At 43.1% G+C, this 20,675-nt stretch overlaps 1 long non-coding RNA gene across 1 annotated transcript; it reads left to right on the top strand.

Annotated features, from left to right (window-relative positions):
* Positions 1-7,376: 7,376 nt before the first annotated feature.
* Positions 7,377-12,020, top strand: LOC146672332 (uncharacterized). Its single transcript, XR_014911548.1, has 5 exons — positions 7,377-7,728; positions 9,280-9,345; positions 9,690-9,845; positions 10,298-10,390; positions 10,683-12,020. It is a non-coding gene; the product is annotated as an uncharacterized LOC146672332 (long non-coding RNA).
* Positions 12,021-20,675: the final 8,655 nt, after the last annotated feature.

Here is a 20,675-nt window from a genome sequence, read left to right as displayed (position 1 = left end):
GCATGTCAAGAAAACAGTGTAACACATTCCCAGCAGATCAAGGATACAGAGTGATGCACATTTATCTAATGAACTAATATGTGAATATGTTCTGTTAACTCAAAAGTATAATGAGAACTAAACTACATACAGATCCCACACTCTATATTAAAGGGTATAATATGATCTACAACAATATCATAATTCAACTATTTTGATTACATCTATAAGGTAACATATAATAACAGAATAATATCACAACTTCAACAGAACTGATCAGACTTCTTTCAGTGTGACTAACAGACCAGCACAGGACCGATAACACCGATAAGATCCACCAAACACATCCAGACATGTTTGTTCAGAGCTGCAGCTCTTTGTGTACTCATTACACATGAAGGGAAATATCTGAAACCTTTAGAAACAATCGTTATTGATTATGGCTTCTAGGTCGTGAAAAACTATTACAAGATTTTCCTCATTTGGATCAAAAATGTTTCTGGAAAGCACATTAATGCTCTCGTGTTCGGTTGGGGCTCCTTTAATACGAAGCATAGCATGGAGGCGATCAGCTCACCTGGATGTTACCTGAGTGTCTCAGACTCTGTGGGGTTCAGGAGAGTTGCTGGAAAATCAAACACAGTAAGAACATCTGACCTCAGGTCTGACGCTGTGAGCAGCTCATAGGTGCTGCTGCACGAGGAAATCAGCAACTCCAGAAAGCTCGTCAGTGGATGAGCGCACGAAGCCCTCCGAGATCTCCTGACAGATGTTTCACTGACACCACGAACCAATCACCAGCACATGACCCCAAATCCATCTGTGCCTCTCTCGACTTCCTCTGGTGTCTCAAGCCATTTTGTCCTCGCCCAGGTAAGCTTCTCCTGCCGCTGTCTCTGGTTCAGGTGTGGCTTGATGTCATCAGTATGACAGTCAGAGCTCCTTTCCTTAAGATGTGTGTGAACTGTGACGCTCTGACCCCAGCACTCAGCGTTTGGTGATCTTATATGTGCAGCACTAAACTTGCTTTAATTTATGGACCACACAGCTCAGATTCCCACAGAGCATCAGATACAGAGAGTTCTGTCATTTATACTGATGATCAACAAAGTGCCAAGAGAAGTACGCCACGAGGAGTCAGGAAAGCATAAATAACGTGATTTAGAAACGGCACGACGGGTGTGACTGAAGAGAGGTCGCTGAAGGAGAACGACGGTGTTTATATAACAGAAACAGTTTTCATTCATAAATAAACAGTGACTGTGTGGTTGAGCTAATAGTTTCTGGATAAATCTGGCCCTCGGGCAGCGCTGGGCTGCTTAAATTTAATTCTTCTGCTCTGTGACGATGAAGATATTTAATAAAGTCAAAGGAAAGCAGCTCACTCGTCTGTCGGCAACAAGCAAAGTCTTCGGTCACGATGCTTCGTCAACATCTCTGACAACACGAGGCTCACCAATGATGGCCTGAACAACCACCTGGACTCTTACCTGGAGAAGATCCTTGAGCTCCAGGAGGCCCTCGCTGAGCAGGAGCAGAAGATCAGGAAGCTTTTGCATAGCCTTCACCAGAGAGCTGCAGAGCCAGGCGAGGCCACATCAGCCTCCCTGGCAGCCCTGAACGTGCCCAGCTCAGTTTGGGTCGGGTTCACGGTTAGCTGAAGAGCCTACAATATTCGCTCTGGTGTTGGTTCCACCAATCACACATCAGCCATTTCAACAAAAGTAATTTTAAGCCCAAACAGCATGTTCAGAAAAAAGGAATCGATTCTGCGGGAAAAACAGAAATCGTTAATGTGACTCAGTCCAAATGAATCCCAGACCCATGGTATGAATGGGTATCAATTTTAAAATGATAGTTGTTGTATTAGAAAGCTCAGGTGCCAACGCCACCCACCCAGCAGGGTGACCCCCCCCCCAACCATCTGTTTGTGGGTTAACTCCTGTGAAAACTAGCTGCTGATGTGACGATCGCTTTGACTCCACGATGTGCTCCGAACCTGTTTGCAGGAAATGTTTGAGATGCAAACAGGATGATGAGTGTTTGCAAAGCAAACAGCAAACTGGTCTGCTGAGGCGTGCGTGCTGGGAAAGGTGTCAGGTGTTCCTGATGATGTAAACAAACACCAGGGCCCTATTTCAGGAAGCCGGTTTAGAAAACTCAGAGTTAAAAATGATACTCAGGGTTGAGTAACCCCGAACTGTCCAACTCGGAATATTCGGTTTCAGAAAGGCTGATAACAATTAGTTCAGTCAACGCGGAGTTGCTTTAACCCCAAGTTAAGCGCGCGCACGAGGATACATAAAGCCCTGATTAGTGGAGCACAGATTAAGCGAGTCACCATGGAGACGGAGGGAAAGAAGGCGCGGTCAATGTATTTCACAGCGCTTGAGGCCGAAATTCTGATGGCAGCATATGCCGATAACATGCAAATTTTGCAGAAAAAAAGTAACACAGGCTCAGCTGCAAAAGAAAGGGAGCATGCATGGCAAAACATAGCCGACAGAGTCAATGCGTGAGTGTTAATTTAAACATTGATCGAGGGATTTCCACCCATTTAACACGTTATTTTATTACATTTTATTTTTTATTTCATACATTTTATTTTGTGATGTGATGTGAGCGCAGGTGCAACCCAACAGGCCCCAAACGTTCCTGGCAGCAAGTAAAAATGAAATATAAAAATATAGTCCAAACAGGTAAGGTGTAATTGTATTATGAGCCATAGTGCTTGGTCTGTTTGTCCCATGTAAATCAATTGCAGTTAGAGGCTACATTAATTTCCCCTCTGTAAGCACTTATTGAAATTATCTGAGCACATTACAAGTACATATTTGCTTACTCTGTGTGCTCAAATGTGACCCGTTATAGCCAACAGAAAAAAAAAGCGGAGGCCCGAAAAACAGGTGGGGGTCCTCCACCACCACCACTCACAGAGGCTGAGCAGTTGGCTTCCACATTTGTGATAATGTTGGCAGCATCACATATGATCTTCACAGTGCAGAGAACACAAATTAGCATCCATTACTATAATGAAATAATTTGTTAGTTTGAAATGCTACAGGGAACCATGTACCTGCACATTAATGCTGTGGAAAGACTTCCTGTTCACATAGTCTCCTTCATTTACTGAAGGAGCAATGATTGGAATGTGAGTGCCATCTATACAGCCAATCACGCCTGGGAACCGTGAGAATAAATGTAAAATTTAAGTAGTAGTCCAAGTATCACCACATCATGAATTAAGTTTCGTTCATCCTGATACCTGCAATTTTGTGGCATCCCTCTTTGATAAATCTTGTGGGTCTATGACCGGGGAACACCACAGACGAGTACAGGAGACGTTTCAGTGCAACTGTAACATTCCTGACTGCCCGACAGACGGTAGCCTTGGAAACGTGCTCAGTGTCACCAATATTATACAGAAAGCTCCCGTTTGCAAAAAACCGAAGTGCAATACAAATAATATGCACAGAACTGAGAGCATGTCCGCGATGTGTCACATGAGCAATATTAGGCCTGAGGATGTTATTCAAATAAATTATAGATTGTGCTGAAAAACGGTAACGTTCACACAGGAAATCATCAGGAAATGATAAAATGTCCAAACGCGCTCTAATCACTCTCTCCCGGCGGAGAGCTCTGCGGAGAATTTGGGCTTCAACATCTACTGGCTCTTCAAGGAAGGAGCACGCCATGTCTGACACTTCCTACAGTCAGGTTTCTGACAAAGAGGCGGAGACAGTCAGGGTTAGTTGAAGTAAACCTGCTAGGGGGCAGGTTAGCTTCACGGAGTGTGTCGTCATAGTAACTCACTCAGAATTAATCTGAACTCGCTTTGTGAAACCGAAAACCCAGAGTTTTCGTTAACTCAGGGTGTACTTACTCAGAGTTTGCACTGAAGCGGCTTCCTGAAATAGGGCCCTGGGCTCTGCAGTCTGTTCACACCTACAGGCCAGTGGACACTCTTTCAATGATGAGGATGTAACATCCTGGACAGGGAGGAACGCTGGTTTGAGGGCGGAGTCAAGGAGGCCATTTACGTGAAAAGGGAAAGACCATCTCTGAATGGAGGAGGGGCCTAAGGGTACATCTGTCACCATCTTACATGCTGTGATTGCAGCCATTCCCCAACTCTCTGTGAATGGTACTCATGGTTATTGATCAGTGGTCATGAGAATTTGCATAATTAAGATTAAGGAACTGACCTCACAGCCCATTGTTCCTTCAGTGGGCTGGTTTCAGTCATTATGTAAATGTCCTGTTTATAAGGTTGAAACCTGCGGTCAGCTGAGACTGAAGACGTCACCTGATGGTTTACGACACCAACTCTCTGCCATCTATAATCCAGTTTTGAGATCCTTCCCAGACGCCTTAACGCCCACTCACATCCTGGGCCATCTGACCTCAGGAATTCGCATGATAAGGTGGGGCCAGGTTTCACAATGAACACACCCGAAACTCTGGCTGATTGGGACCCACGCCCAGTTTCCCACCTTGGCTCAGGCGATTAGAGGATCATCAGGGGGTCCTTTGTCCCTCTGTGGGGGGTCACTCCCACTAGGTTTATATCTGGGACTCTCCACCATTTGACCTTAGAACTGAAGAAGCTTCTCAGATGAGAGGTGAAACGTCTTCAAGCAACTTAAAGAAGTCCAGACGCTTTTCTTTGCAAGCTCCTTTGACTACGATGACCTGGATGACTGAGAACCTTCACAGACATGATGACGAAACGTTTCTCCCTCTGAAGACGTCCAGATGAACAGAATCAACTTTTGGAGATTCACATATGATGTTTTTTGTTTAATCCCAGATATGAAAAATTTGCGACAGCAGGTAAAAAAATATGATTTTAAATGTATTAATTTAAAAATGATCGATAAATGTATTTACTGAGGTCTGAAAGCAGGACCTGCAACCTCTGCACCACCAGACCTCAGCCTGCATGTGGTAAAACACTGACCCCTAGTGGGGAGTCTGCTGTTATTACAGTTAGTTTTTCAATGATTTGCGGTTTTTTGTTTGTTTGTTTTTACAAAAACAACAACAAACAAAACAAACAAAATGTCCCCCAAAAATAAATAAATGACAACAAATAATTCAATAAAATGGAAGGATAACAAACTCTCATTATCTGAGTGAAAAGGCTCGATTTACATACTGACTTTTATGCCCGGCAACACTTTCATAATCAGATTTCACCAAAACAAAGATACAATAAATTATAGATAAATGAATAATGATAATCTCTTCCGTTTCACATTTTTCTGATTTTCAAACCTTTTTTAACATGTCTGCAGAGTGCAGCACGTCCTTCATGAGTTTTATTTTTAAATTTATTTATTTATTTTCAGATTTTTTTTAACTATTTGATTCTTTTAAAATATTTCCTCCAAGTTAAGAATTCATCTCCCTGATTTCAAACAATGGAAATTCTTTTGAAAATCATCAGAGCAGAACAGCTAGATCATACAAATCTGCATAAAAAACAGATTATTAGCATTAATTTAGATGAAGTCCGCCAGCAGAATTGATCACAAACAAAAACCCATCTTCATTCTCTTAATTTAAACATTACTCATCAGTATTTTATCAGTATTTCTTTTGTTATAATTTATTAATTATTTGTGTCAAATGATTTGACCAAGCTCCCACTAGAGGGCGCTGTCAGGTAACTTTAGCCTTCTGCAGAGCTTCTTAGCTTTAGTTTCACTTCAGATCAAATCAGCGTGTTTTAATTGCATCCATTTCACTTGGAGTAAAAAGGAGTAAAACTGTAACAGAGCGGAACAGGCATCGCAGCAGAAAAAGACCTGATGAAGAAGAAGAGAAAACGCACAATTGTTGGGCCCTGATGAGCTCGCCACCCTCTGATGTGGTCGCCGGCCTCAGGGACCAAACTGTGACTCACAAAGTGAAGCAGGAGCTCCATTCAGCATGAAGACAGTAAAACATCCCAGCAGAAACAAACTGAACATGTTTCTACTCACAGCAGAGTCTCAGAGGTGAAGCTGTTCAGTGAAACGCTGCCCTCTGCTGCTCACAGGAGGAAACACAGCCTCCAGCTTCAGCCTCTCAGAGCTGCAGCAGAGCACTGACACAGGAATCTATCCAGAGCTGGGAAGTAACTAAGTACAAATACTTCAAGTATTTGTAGAATTTTCAGGTATCTGTACTTTAGCTGGGTAGTTTTTCTCTGACAACTTTTTTATTTTTACTTCCTGCATTTTTTTGTAATGCAATGTTTATTTGTTTTTAGGACAAATGGAAACTGTCTTATACAGCAGCGGTCCCCAATCCCCGGGCCTCGGACCGGTACCGGCTCGCAGTTATTTCGTCACTGCGAGCCTTCAATCATCAAAGCAACTTCGGCATCTGGCTACTGCTGCAGGAGAGGAGTGAGCACAAAGGGAGTAACGTTTTCAAGTGTCAACAAACACCAGCAAACACACAAACTGTGTGTGTGCAGTTTGTCCCACAGTGTGCTGCCGCTAAAGTCCAGCTGCTTATTTGACAGGGACAGAAAAGACAGAGAGCTACGTTCACTCAGAGATGGAGACAGGTAAGAAAGGAGGAGAGGAAGCAGAGAGCTTAGAGTCACAGGAAGGATGCTCGTTTAAAGCTCACATGGAAGTGTTGTTAAATCTGTACGTGTCACATGATGTTTGTTCATAAAGCTGCTGCTAAACAGACTGACTGTTATTTAAAGGCTGCAGGTTAGTGCAGGATGAACAGGTGAGTCTGCTGCACAGTGATGGTTTAAAGTAAAGACCAGTGTGTGACTGTCTAATATAAAGACAGCATACACAGCGTGGAGGATGAAACCAGCCAGGACAATTGAAACATCTGCTCACATCTGGTTGAATTCAGGTGCGAGCACACCTGTGTGTACAGCCTGCACTAAGAAAACTTAGCTCCACTGGAGCTCTCAGTAGATGATTGTGAGCTATGATTATTTTCCCACACTGAGACATTCGGCTGATTTCAGGTTCCCCCACCTGCTGAATCCACTTTAACCTCTGACTGCTCACATTTTCCTGTTTGGAGTCAAAGTCACAGGCAACAGGAAAAGCTCATGTTCTACGTAACCGACTCAAGCTGAGCACATTTACATCTACTGATATTATTTTGTTGTTACATTAGGCTCAGGGTTCAGTTAGCTTTGCACAAAAATGGAAACCTTCTCCAAAGAGCTACTTTTACTTTCTTACTTTGAGTACATGTCAGAGCCGCCATCAGACCTCCACTCGGTGTGTGCAGGTCCTGTTCATGGTTCAGGTCAAAGAGACGTTTGCAGAATAAATATTGATAAATATTAATATTATTATTGGTTATTAGCTCTGTAGTTGATTCAGTTTTCTGTGTTTTTAAGGGAACAGGGAACGTGAGCGCTGCACTCAAAAAAATGAATGAGGTGGATTGTTCAGTGTATATTAATTATTTATTTTCATTTTACTTAAAATATATGTTTTTGTTAAGTTAACATATGTTTTTCTAATCAAGTCTACGTAATTGTGTCTATTATTCAACGTACATAATACTAATGTGTTACTTGATCGCATAACATTTAAGTTAAGTCAATTAGGATCGATATACCTTGTATATCCACAAGGTGGCAGTAATGCAAAAACAGTTGTAATGAAACCGCGCAGAACAAGAAGGTTTCACGGCTTGTGCCTGCTCATGCGCAAGACTTCAAATTTAACTGAAAAAGGCTGTTTTGGCGCCAAGCTGCTGTTTCTTTGAGAGGTAAGACCACTTTTTTCTTTGACTATGTTGTGTAGTATCTATATGTCCAGCATGGTTATATTTTGCGTTTGTCTTACAAGACATGTTATATCGTTTGCGTGCGCTTGTTTTACATTAGTTTTACTGGGTCCTGGACATGCTTATTTTGTGGACTGTGTAAGAAACATTTTTATTGTTTTTTGTTTTATTAAGGGATTAGCTACAGGGGTTCATGGGGTTATTCTTTCAAGGGGTTATTTTTCCATTTGCTTTCTTGGGATTCCTTTTCTGTAATCCGAGAGTCGGAAATATCGAATAGGATAGCAAGGATAGCATAAAGTGACATTTAAAATCCAAAAAGTCAAGGGCGAAAGCCACTGTGACACCATTGTTCTGCTCTATCAGTAATCTGTATTATGTAAAAATGGTCTGTAAATACAGCATGTTTCCTAGCGGAGTTATACATATCAATGTAGTTATAAATTACAGTTTGTGAAAGTACACACTTAATTTTTTTAATAAAATTATTCAAGACATATGAGTGGACAGACAATCCGGTTGTTCAGTGATGACGCGACGAATCCTACTTCCGGGTCTAAAGTAGTCTGCGTTTAATATGGCTTTTGTGTTGTTAACATGTTTAATGTTATGTATTTTCTTCTATTTGATCTCAAAAAGCTCCTAAAAAAGTCAGTGATCACTGTTGACCTCCCTCGGCTTTTATTACCGCTAATCATTTATTTAAGCTCAGTTTTTAAAACCTTAGGATGTAACTACAGCCCAGCCCATGCAGCAGTATATGAACGACTAACCTCATATGTGGATGGATTATCTCAGTTGTTCTCCTGGCTGAAGTTTGGTCCTTTTACAGCATCCTGCCATGCGATTACATTTGTTCCTGACCACCGAGAACACTCACATTAACTTTTATCGAGTGGAAAAAAAGTTAGCTTGTTTATATTATGCTAACATAGCTGTGTCGCTAGCGGTCACGTAGCACATCATTATATACCAGCTAGCCCAACTTCAGTAACCCTACAAACGTCACTGCTGTTTAGTTTTCTGTCTTCATTTATGCTGGAAGTGATAGCAGAGCTGTACGTTTTAATTTGTTTCCAAAACCCCGCAGTCAGGACATGCTATATTGTATTTAGATAGAAGCTAGCGAGCTAACTCCCTGCTAACTTCTAACTCCGTTAAATGTCATAAATTCCGTTTTCATGGATGCCTGGATGTTAAACTCCATTGTTACACCTGGTAGAGCAGAACGCTGATCATTTTATTAAAGATGAAAGACTTTAGACAGTTTTTCAACTCTCAGTAATGCCACAGTGATCGTTTGATATATGGACCTGCAGCGGAGTTTAGGCCCAGACACGGCTAGTGACGTCAGACTGAACAACCGGATGGAGGTCGACAGACCTGGTGATAATTGCTTCTATAGAAAGTTAGCACATGGCAGTGTCAATCTCTTGCTTTTCTTCTGAGTAGTATTTTATTTAGTTGTAATTCAAACAATAATTTGCTTCTTGAAATTAAGGAATTAATTTTTTTTTTCTTTATAAATCTCAGATCCTGCCTTTACCTGCTCCCTCCTATACTGATGTGGTGTATGTGGTATTGCTGAGCTTGTATGTGGTATGTGAACTGTTATACTTTTAAAAACAAAACTGTTTTATAAGTTAAGTTTTCTTTTGTGACCCATCCCATGCCCCTGTTATTTCTTCTCCACATCTGAACCATGGTTGCAGTTCAAGGGCCTGAGGCATGAAATTCTTTTCAGATCAGCTGTGATCAATATTTTTTGGAACTTGATAAATAACAATAAAAGCTGTAATGGCTCCATTAGCATTTTGTGTAAATGTTTGTGTTAAAATTATAGCTTTAATGAGGTCTTACTACATTAGTTTTAGTTTGTATATGTGTACATATAGTATGTATATTTACAGTACAGTATGTTGTGTTTGTTGACATATTTTCAGGTGGAAGCAGAATATGTGAGGATTACTACTGCTGCACATGTTCCAAGGCTTTTTACACAACTTGACCAATACACTGACCAGCTCATAAAAGTCTTCAAGAAAAAAGGAGGCGTTGCAGGGAAGAAAATTAGACAAACTTTGGCCCCAGCCACACAGGTGCGTTATTCTGTTGGTAGCAAAATATTATGGCTAATAAGATCATTTTCAAATTTAAACAGCTAGTGTATGGTAGCTGCACAGTGCACTTACATTTATATTAAGCAAGACAAAGTTTGGTACTCAAAACATTGGAAAATTTAAATTACCTAAACATATGTAAAATCTGATCCCTTGATTTAGGTTAAACCAGAAGTGAATGTTTTTATGTTATGTTTTGAATGCAAAAAAGATGATGTATTAGTTTGTCTTTACCTCCATTATGGACATATATAATGTGGTGGAAACCCTGCCCAACAGGTTAACTATTCATGTCCATGTGATGATTAGTTGGTCTTGTGTACATGTCTATCTGTGCAGTGGATATGTCATTCATTTTGCGTATAATGTGAGTTTCTGTCATCCTAAAGTATATCTGTTTTCTCTTCCTGTATCTCTGCCACTCTCTACAGAAGGAAACTATTGAAAAGGGGAGGGAGTGTGTCCTCAGGGCACTACCTTTTTACCTGAATGAAGACCCAAGCATCCTCTTCAAAGAATAATTGGTTGGTAATTTTAGTTTAGTTTTTTATCTGTATTAAACCAAATTTTGAATAACTAATGTTGTTGCATGTTGTTGTTGTTGTTGTAATTTGCATGGAACCTGTTTAAATGTTTTGGGAAATCTTCTTGTATACCCAAACTATTTATATTTATCGTTGAATCTGTAGTCTGAAATAGTGGCGCACTGGGGTGCATGTTCCTAATATTGTGTTTACGTCATTAAAGGGTAGCTTTGGCCCTTTTTCTTTCTTTTTTTAAAACTGGATGCCATTTTTCTATGTTTTTGTGTCTAAGCTACAGCTGTTCAGAGGGAGCTGGAACAAATTACCCTTGCTATCTTTACCATCGAAAGAGCTGATGCCAGCACTCCTCCAGCCGATGTGGGTATAACCATCTAGTGTGTCCTGCATGACCTGGAAGACCTGGCCTCTGCATGTGCACTCTTAATGGGTGGGATATATGCACTGAATCTCAGTTAACCTCAAGACTGAAAGCTAAGAGACAATCAAAAGCATTGAGATTTAAAGGATTTAATTGAGAGATGATACTGCACCAGAAATGTTGAAGGGTGGTGTGTATATTAGCGTTCAAGGCATATTGTTATGAGGTGGAAATATGTTCATATTCAGTTTGTGTTACATTGTGTGCATTGTAAAGGTAATTGCAATACATACTAAAAATAAGGGTAAGTTAGGAGGTTGATCTGATATCCTCGTGTTGGTGTTGTTCCCAGATCATCATACTAAATGTTGTTCCAGGATCAACATTGCAAGTGACCAATCAGAATGTTGTGACGTCATACTTTTGCGACTTCGGGAAAAACCGGCGTAAAACAAAAAACTGTACTTAAGCTGCGTGAAACCGCCTCTGTCCGCCGATCAACTGACCCTAACCCTAACCGTAACCCTTTAATAAACAGTAAGCAGAATTGATATTGTCCTTGCAACATTGGAATTTCATAAATGCACGAATGGCTTGGAATAGAATAACGTCACAACAATGTGATTGGTCACTTGCAATGTTGAACCTGGAACAACATTTTCATGATGGTCTGGAAACAACACCAACACGAGGATATCAGATCATCCAAGTTGGGAATGCAGGATGAATGTATATTTTGTGGACTTTTAAAGACGAACAATTGTTTCCATGTTAAAATGTTTACATCTGAAGTTTTTTGCCCAAACACTAGTAAAATAAATGTTGACAGTGGCGAGTGTTAAATGGTTACTGCTGTGCTGTTGCAAAAAAACTGAACGCTGACAAGCTGTTTTATTGTTAGACCATAATGTTGGCATGTTTTGTTAAAGTTTTATTTGGGATGGTGATGTAATTTTCTTTGATTGCTAATATCAGTGGACTATTTATTATCATTGTTGTTGTTGTTGTTACATTTTTTTTTTTATTTTTTTTTTTAAATTGTGGCTGTTGAGGTGGACACTTCACTTTGCATTGTTAAAGGAAAGCACTTCATTGGCATTGTGTTACTGGACTGACCCTAAGCAATCATTGCAAATAGCAACTTTGCTATCCATTTTAGACACTAAAAGAAAAAAAACACTCACAGACCTTACTAGCATCACATGTGCATAACTCAAGTGTCATCTTATCAATGTGTTATGTGATCTTCAATGCGTTTTTTTTTTTTTTTTTTTTTTTCTTCTATTTCTGGTAGATACAGACATTTAATTTAAAGTCTTGATGTTGCATCTGTCTACATACTGTTAATTACTAACCCTAATGAGCTGTTGTGTTTTATTTTGGACTGGGTTTACACAAATGCTCACTGAATGTGTTGGCAATAAAATAAATTTTAAAAAATAAGTTGGATGTACTTAATTCATTTGTGTGGAACCTGTTGACAAAATAGATTTATGTAAAACTAATTAATAAAGCACAAGGTGGCTGAAAATATAATATTTGAATTAATCTAACTTAAATTTAACATTTTACTGCCACAAATAAGAAATGTGTTGAAGTAACTAATCTAAACTATCTAACCTGAAAATATATCATCTTTGTTCATACAACATAACTTGATTTAGTTAGTCTTAAATATGTCTTGTTAATCTTAAGTAGTTTTTTTTAAATTAGATGAACTAAAGATTTTTGCTTTAACATAATTCAATTTCGTGGAACCTGTTGACAAAATAATTTTAATTAAAGTCAACGTTTCATTTTTTTGAGTGTGTGGTGCATACAGGGTGTCCCTCACGTCCACATCAGGCTCTGAGGCAGTCTCAGCGTCAGCTGTTTGTTACAGTATTCATCACTGTGAGATTCACGGTTTGGTGAATTTATCACTCACATATCTCGATTCCCTGCGTGGTTGTTGTATTGTGACACACACAGCTCTGAAATTCATATCTAATGAGGTCGTCCGCAGTAATAACTGAGTTCACAGGTTCACCAACACTGCACAAACGGGGTGTGCTGTGGCTGAACTCTGACCCAGTCCTCACCCTGCACGTTCACAGCCCTCGATAACAAACCACGGCCCACACCACCTGAGCACGCCCGAGCTCGCCGGATCTAAGCCGGGCCCGGTTACTACTTGGATGGGAAAACCTGGATTTTACTGAAACTGAGTTTCAGGTTTTCAGTCTCATTTCTGCGCAGATGCAGAGACGTTTGATCCTGAACTGATCTTCTCTGTGAACACACCTCTACAGGTCGTTTATTTGAACGTGTGCCGAGCTGCAGCTTTAACGTGACTGTATCAGCGTGTCGGGCTTTAATAAGCAGGGAAACCGGAGCGACGCACACGCGTGCGCAGTAACGGCGCCTTCATTAACGTCTGGACAGCTCTGAGGGATTTTTAGTCACAGACGCAAACTCTGCTTCTTGTTCACTCGGTTTTACACTTTCTGCATCTTCACCGGTTCAGAAGCTTCTTTCTGAAACTCCAACAAAGATGTTTCTGTTTCAGTGCTCTGAAAGCTGCCGTGGTTGCTTCAGTGTCTGTGGCTGAATGATTGTGCGTCCTTTGTGTTGCTGAATCAGTTGAGTGAGCACACCTGTGGGACAGCCTGCACAGTCAAAGCAGGACTCACGTAAAGAGTTGTGATGTGTGCATTTGCTCCTTAAACTGAACTAATGGGAAAGACTGAACTCCTGATAAACAGCAGCAGTGCTGTTCACACGTGCGGCCGTTGCTCTGGGCCTCGTTTCTGTCACACTTGTGTTTGTGTAACTGCTGGTTGTGCTATTTGATGCTGGAGTGAGTCCAACAGCCCTGAGGCTTAGAAACTGCTGGAAGGCTTTGCGTCTGTTATTATCAGTGAGGTATTTGAGGCTTTTTGATACCAGTGAGACTCGACGAGTTCTAGGAAGAGTGAACTCAGAGGCCACGATAGTAAAAATATTCAGCAGAGTGATTTCAGCTCGTCTGCTGCTCTGCAGGGATAAACCACATCATGCCTGGCAGGAAATAAGGAACCAGAACCAGGTCTGCAGAACCAGCTTCAGCTCCAGTAGCTGATATCCGTTTCTATCACGAACCCATGTTGTTGCTGCTCGATGGGAGCCATATTTGTAGTTCCCCGTTGATTCTGTCTTCAGCTCTGCGTCCTCCATAGTTCTTACTCCAAACTTCCTCTGAAATAAGCTAAGCTGGTGCCACAACCACGGCTTCATTGATGTCTGCAAAGACCCTGTATATCCCTCAAGCTATCGTCCAATATCCCTTATAAATGTAGACCTTAAAATAATCTGCAAAGCTCTCTCAAAGAGACTGGAGAAAATAACCCCCCTCTTAATTCATCCTGACCAAACTGGTTTCATAAAAGGTAGGCACTCATCAACAAATACACGTAGATTACTTAATTTGATAGACTACTCATACAGTAAAAACCTAGAAACTACAATATTCTCTTTAGACGCAGAAAAAGCATTTGACAGAGTTAACTGGAAATTTCTATTTGCAACTTTACACAAATTTGGTTTTGGATCCTCTTTCATTAACTGGTTAAAAATATTATATAATTCCCCAACAGCTTGTGTCAGAACAAATGACCAGACATCCTCCAGCTTCTGTCTCTTGAGGGGCACCAGGCAGGGATGCCCACTCTCCCCTTCACTGTTTGCAATTTTTATTGAACCACTAGCAGCAGCAATTAGACAGAATTCAGTAATTAAGGGCATAAAATGCAAGAACGTGGAACATAAAATCAGCCTTTATGCGGATGATGTGTTACTCTTTCTCCAAAATTCACAAACCAATATCTCTGGGGTGATTGAATTGATAAACTCTTTTGCAAGAATATCAGATTACTCAATTAACTGGTCAAAATCTACAGTTCTACCGATTAATTGCTCCTTCCATAATTCCTCTTCTACACCACTGCAATCGGGAAATATAAAATATTTAGGTATTAATGTTTCTCCCAAGCTTGCAGATCTAACTAAATTAAACCATATCCCACTTTTAAAGAAGGTAGAAGGTGATCTGGCTAGATGGAAATGTCTACCCATATCACTCATGGGAAGGGTTGCCGCTATAAAAATGATGGTCTTACCAAAAATAAATTATTTATTCTCAATGATCCCAACTAAACCGCCACAAGATTGGTTCAGATCTCTAGATTCATGTATGTCCAAATTCCTTTGGAAAAATAAACCCCCACGTATGAGCTTAAAAACACTACAAAAGACCAAGGATAAAGGAGGACTAGAACTGCCTAACTTTCAGCACTACTTCTTAGCCAACAGGCTTCAGTTTATCTCAGGATGGCTAAAACACACCCTCTTAGATGAACCTTGGCTAGATGTAGAACAAGCACTCTGCAATAATCTAGAGATCTCAGACCTACCATTTATCAGCTCAAACATCCAACGACATGAATGCTTTAAAAGCATCAACATCAGCTCTTCTCTGACAGCATGGTGGGAGTTTCTAAAATTGACGGCGTCTTCATTAATCCCATGCAAACGTACACCTATCTGGAACAACCCTGACATATTACAAAACAATAATATGATAAACTTTTCAGATTGGAGTGATAAAGGAATCAAATATTTAGAACATATACTAGAAGGAACAGAATTTATTTCATTTGACGGACTAGTTACACAATATGGGATCAACAAGAAAAGATTTTTAGAATATCAACAAATTAAATCCATAGTAAAAAAGAAATTTAAACCGGGTCAAGTTGAACTACAAACACCACCAAGTGTGGTTCAATTTCTTACTCTTAAACCCCCCAAATTACTTTCCAAAATATACAGAATGCTTTCTAAAACAGATGAATCAATATCACTTCCTATTGCAAAATGGGAAGCGGATTTATCAGTTAACTTAGACCTAAACTTCTGGTCTCAGATTTGCTTAAAAACCTTTCATCTAATTAGAAATCCCAGTCTTCAATTAATTCAATACAAAATATTACATAGAGTGCACTATACAGGTCATCGGATGTTCAAGATGGGCTTTACGTCTACCAACAACTGCTCACACTGCCAAACCAATTCACCGGACAATTATATCCACGCTCTTTGGTTCTGTCCACCAGTTCAGAAGTTTTGGCGCGAGATATGTGAAGACTTATCAAAGTGTCTGAAATGTAACATTCCAACTTCCCCTTTAGTGTGTTTGTTGGGCAGCTTAGATAATGTCACTTCAGAAAAGAATATAGCCCATATGGTTTTCACTGCCCTATGCATAGCCAAGAAAACAGTCCTCATGAACTGGAAAAATAAAAATAATCTTAATTCTAACCAATATAGAAATTATCTATTAGATTACATTAGTCTTGACACAGCCTCTGCCACCACATCAGATCAATTGCTCTGGGCTCCTTTGATCAGCTCCATCACCTAGTGGGGGTGGGGGGTCATAGTTTGGTCCCGCCTTCACTGTTGTGATTGGTGTGGGGGTAGGGACAGGCTTAGGGCGTCGGGGGGTTCCCCGGAGGCATCTTCCTTGGGGGGCTCAACCCGGGGTAGCGGTCATGTCCGGTTAGGGGCTCTGTTGGCTCTCCAGTGACTGTTTCCTCGCGGCTGCGTGCAGCGGGGCTAGGGGAGGGTCTGTGCTGACGGACGTGGGTTACTGACCTGGTAGCCTGGCTGGCCCTGGGTGGGTCCGGGATGGGCGTGAGGTTCTGGGGGCGCTCCGTCTCTGGGCTGGGACCCGGACTGGGCCTCGGGGGCTTGGGTCCTGGTTGGTGTGTTGCCGGGGTTGTGGGCGGGTGGGTGCATGGGGGCCCAGCCCTGGAGCAGAGTGCCGCCGGTGCGTCGAGCCACCTGGGGGGCTCTTCAACTGGTGGGGGAGATTGTCACACGTTGCAGGAGCTTTCCTCTCCTCAGGAACTCTCTGCAGGAGGGGGAGATACAGGAGAGGTGGAGGAAGATCTCAGCCTGGGTGTTTATTGTCTTATGTAGTCTGGAAGAAGAGTGGATGGTGGGGTGGGTGCAGTTTTCTCTGTGGTGGGGTTGGGTGGACTGTCCCGGGCTCTGTGGGGCCGGGCGGCGCTGCTGCACTGGGCCCGGTCTGGATGGGCCTGGGCCCCCTTTCCCTGGCGGGTCGCAGAGTATGGGGGTGCCTACTGGGGTCAGCGGGGGAGCTGGCCCCAGGGAGGGGTCACCTGCCCCTCCCTTCCTTCCCTCCCCATCTCCAGCTGCCTCCCTCTTCCCGCTCCACCACAACCACCCACACATGCAGCGCCTTGGAGTAGGGGTATGTCACCAGGGTGCAGAGGAGGCTACCCCCCCCCCCCCCCCTCCCCTTCTGGCTGCCTCTGCCTCAATTTTATCCCACAACTTAGACATTCACATTATTCACACTCTCATTACACATACATATAGGATCTTGGGGGTGGGCACGATACACGGAGTCCAAAGTACCATCAGGGTGTACACCCCACCCCTGGCATCGTTGCCCACCTCTCAATTTTAAATACACGTAGACATTGAGGGCCAGCAGGAGGGACCATGCACTTACCTGCTGCTCTCTGGCAGGTAGCTCCATGCCCTCCTGGGTTTTAAATGCACCTTAGAACACACATGCATCAACACTACAATGAGCGGGTGGAGGGAGGTTTGGAGTCTTCTCTCACCCCCGTTCTCTGCGACCTGCTGGAGCAGGGGGGCTAGGAGGAGGAGTTGGCCGTCCGACTGCGGTCTGGAGTGTGGAGCCTTCCTGCTGCTGCGGAGTCGGGGCGGTCTGCCTCCCCCCACCGCAGGGAAAAGGGAAACACCACCTGGGTCTGGGTGCAGTTCCCCCCTCCAGGGGCAAGGGCACCTAGACCCGGTTTGTAGAGTACGCTTGGGGAGTGTGATTGTGTGTACAGCGTCTCTTTATGTCTGTCTCCACGTTGGTTGAGTGTGGAGTGAGTGCATATGAGAGCATGAGGGTGGGAATGGATGTTTGTGTCTGTGTGTGCCTGTATGTCTGTGTCTATATGTCAGGTTGGGTGTCAGGCGCCACCTCTCTGGGGACATCTCAGGCCCTCCAAGGTTTGGAGGCCTATCTCCCCCCACCACCACTTCCCCTGCCAGTGGCGGACTCCCTCAGACATCGGTGCGTTGGTGGTTCTTTGTGTCCGGGGATGGGCGTCCAGGTACACACCGGCTCACTCCTTGGCGGCCGCTTATCGGGGCCTGGAGCCTGGGGCTCGCTCGGGCCACTTCGGAGGTGGGGTGCCCCCGGCCTCTCGGCCTGGGGCTCGGTCACTCAGGCGCAGCTGGGGGCCGGCGGAGCTCACGGGCGCGTCACTGCAACCCCCCCTGGCTTCTGCTCCGCGGCTGCTGAGTGAGCCCTCATCTGGGACTCTCCTCAGCTCTTTCTGGGACAGTGGCGCGGCTGCCCCTCTGTTGGTCTTCCTTGGTCTCTTGTGTTCTGGGGGCCTCTGGATGTCTGGAGTTTTGATCTCCTCCACACCTGCTTCACGCCCTGGAGGACGGGGCTGTGGCCCCCCCACACCCTCTAGCAGATCATTACATGAAGGAACCTTTTAAAAAAAACAAAAAACAAGCGCGTCCATGCTCACAGGTGTACACACGGGTGATCACACCCACAAACTACACCCTTTTTGGCTCCTACCTCAAAGCACACTGTGTTCTGTTGATCTTATGTGCTGCACAATAATGTTTAACATTTAGTATTTACTGTCATATTCCCATATATCATTGTGATGTTGTTTATTCTATTACTCTTGTTCTCTTCTGCTTGTTTTCTTTTTTCTTTCTCAGCAGGTGATCCAGGTGATTGATATATGCATTTTTTTTTCTCTGCCCGTTCTGTTGGTTTTTGTTTTTTGCCCTTCTCCCCCGTCCCTCTTCTCAGCTGTTTCTCTTTCCCTCTTTCTTTCTCCCCTTCTTTCCGCCAGTCAAGTCTGTCCCGTATTCAGTAAGTGAAAATAAAATAAACAATAAAAGGTGAATCAAATGGACCATTACGGCAAGGCTGGGATGGTCAATTTGGTAAAGTAAATCCGTTGGGCATCTTTCTTTGCCTTTAGACAACAATTCTGATGCAAAAGAGCCAAACGGGACAGGCAAAAAAAAAAAAAAAAAAAATAACTGAGTTCACAGGTTCACCAACACTGCACAAACGGGGTGTGCTGTGGCTGAACTCTGACCCAGTCCTCACCCTGCACGTTCACAGCCCTCGATAACAAACCACGGCCCACACCATCTGAGCACGCCCGAGCTCGCCGGATCTAAGCCGGGCCCGGTTACTACTTGGATGGGAAAACCTGGATTTTACTGAAACTGAGTTTCAGGTTTTCAGTCTCATTTCTGCGCAGATGCAGAGACGTTTGATCCTGAACTGATCTTCTCTGTGAACACACCTCTACAGGTCGTTTATTTGAACGTGTGCCGAGCTGCAGCTTTAACGTGACTGTATCAGCGTGTCGGGCTTTAATAAGCAGGGAAACCGGAGCGACGCACACGCGTGCGCAGTAACGGCGCCTTCATTAACGTCTGGACAGCTCTGAGGGATTTTTAGTCACAGACGCAAACTCTGCTTCTTGTTCACTCGGTTTTACACTTTCTGCATCTTCACCGGTTCAGAAGCTTCTTTCTGAAACTCCAACAAAGATGTTTCTGTTTCAGTGCTCTGAAAGCTGCCGTGGTTGCTTCAGTGTCTGTGGCTGAATGATTGTGCGTCCTTTGTGTTGCTGAATCAGTTGAGTGAGCACACCTGTGGGACAGCCTGCACAGTCAAAGCAGGACTCACGTAAAGAGTTGTGATGTGTGCATTTGCTCCTTAAACTGAACTAATGGGAAAGACTGAACTCCTGATAAACAGCAGCAGTGCTGTTCACACGTGCGGCCGAGGTCAGTAAATAACCCGTCTGTCTGCCTATTTTCAGCCTCGTTTCTGTCGCACTTGTGTTTGTGTAACTGCTGGTTGTGCTATTTGATGCTGGAGTGAGTCCAACAGCCCTGAGGCTTAGAAACTGCTGGAAGGCTTTGCGTCTGTTATTATCAGTGAGGTATTTGAGGCTTTTTGATACCAGTGAGACTCGACGAGTTCTAGGAAGAGTGAACTCAGAGGCCACGATAGTAAAAATATTCAGCAGAGTGATTTCAGCTCGTCTGCTGCTCTGCAGGGATAAACCACATCATGCCTGGCAGGAAATAAGGAACCAGAACCAGGTCTGCAGAACCAGCGTCAGCTCCAGTAGCTGATATCCGTTTCTATCACGAACCCATGTTGTTGCTGCTCGATGGGAGCCATATTTGTAGTTCCCCGTTGATTCTGTCTTCAGCTCTGCGTCCTCCATAGTTCTTACTCCAAACTTCCTCTGAAATAAGCTAAGCTGGTGCCACAACCACGGCTTCATTGATGTCTGCAGCATGAACATGAACACGAGTGAAAACGGAATAGAAACAAATTCATATTTTAAAGAATAAAGAAAACTGGGCTGGACTGGAGCATCTTTCAGTCAACGATGAGTTCAATCTGAAGGCAGTTTGCTTTCTCAAAATATAAATCAAGTTACCTTAGTAGGTGCAGACGGAGGTGCTGCTCAACCAGTGTTGGGGAGTAACGGAATACATGTACCGCCGTTACGTATTCAGAATACAAAATATGAGTAACTGTATTCCGTTACAGTTACCGTTTAAAAAGGTGGTATTCAGAATACAGTTACTTTGTTGAAATAAATGGATTACACTGCGGTACTTTCCTGTTTCATATTGTCGCGGGTCAGGACTGTTTGGGTTTTGTTTGACAGCTACGTTCTGTTGTTCCAGGCGGCAGCGTTACGGTTGCCATGGTTACAGGGCGACGCTCTCTCTCTGCGACTGTGTGTTTCCTGGGTGAGAGAGCGCCTTTTC

Source organism: Rhamphochromis longiceps, linkage group LG4 (genome assembly GCF_057381845.1).
Source record: "Rhamphochromis longiceps isolate RC_006_pf linkage group LG4, R_longiceps_female_GT1.1, whole genome shotgun sequence".
NCBI classification, from domain to species: Eukaryota; Metazoa; Chordata; class Actinopteri; order Cichliformes; family Cichlidae; genus Rhamphochromis; species Rhamphochromis longiceps.
The sequence above is the reverse complement of the archived record's forward strand: the minus strand, read 5'-3'. Positions and strand labels throughout refer to the sequence as shown.